We start from the raw sequence: 349 nt of genomic DNA on the forward strand, positions 1-349 counted from the left end.
CTTTCCCTCACAGGCTGAAAGACGACAGTTATGGAGGGAGGAGCCTCTTTCTTCAGCCTAGCCCTGATGGAGCTGGGCCAGACAAATTCCCTCCCTCACAGGCTGAAAGATGACAGTTATGGAGGAGCCTCTTTCTTCAGCCTAGCCCTGATGGAGCTGGGCCAGACTAATTCCCTCCCTCATAGGACGAAGGATGACAGTTATGGAGGGAGGAGCCTCTTTCTTCAGCCTAGCCCTGATGTTGCTGGGCCAGACTAATTCTCTCCCTCTCAGGCCAAAAGATGACAGTTATGGAGGGAGGAGCCTCTTTCTTCAGCCTAGCCCTGATGGAGCTGGGCCAGACTAATTC

This window comes from Sceloporus undulatus, chromosome 4 (genome assembly GCF_019175285.1).
Source record: "Sceloporus undulatus isolate JIND9_A2432 ecotype Alabama chromosome 4, SceUnd_v1.1, whole genome shotgun sequence".
NCBI classification, from domain to species: domain Eukaryota; kingdom Metazoa; phylum Chordata; class Lepidosauria; order Squamata; family Phrynosomatidae; genus Sceloporus; species Sceloporus undulatus.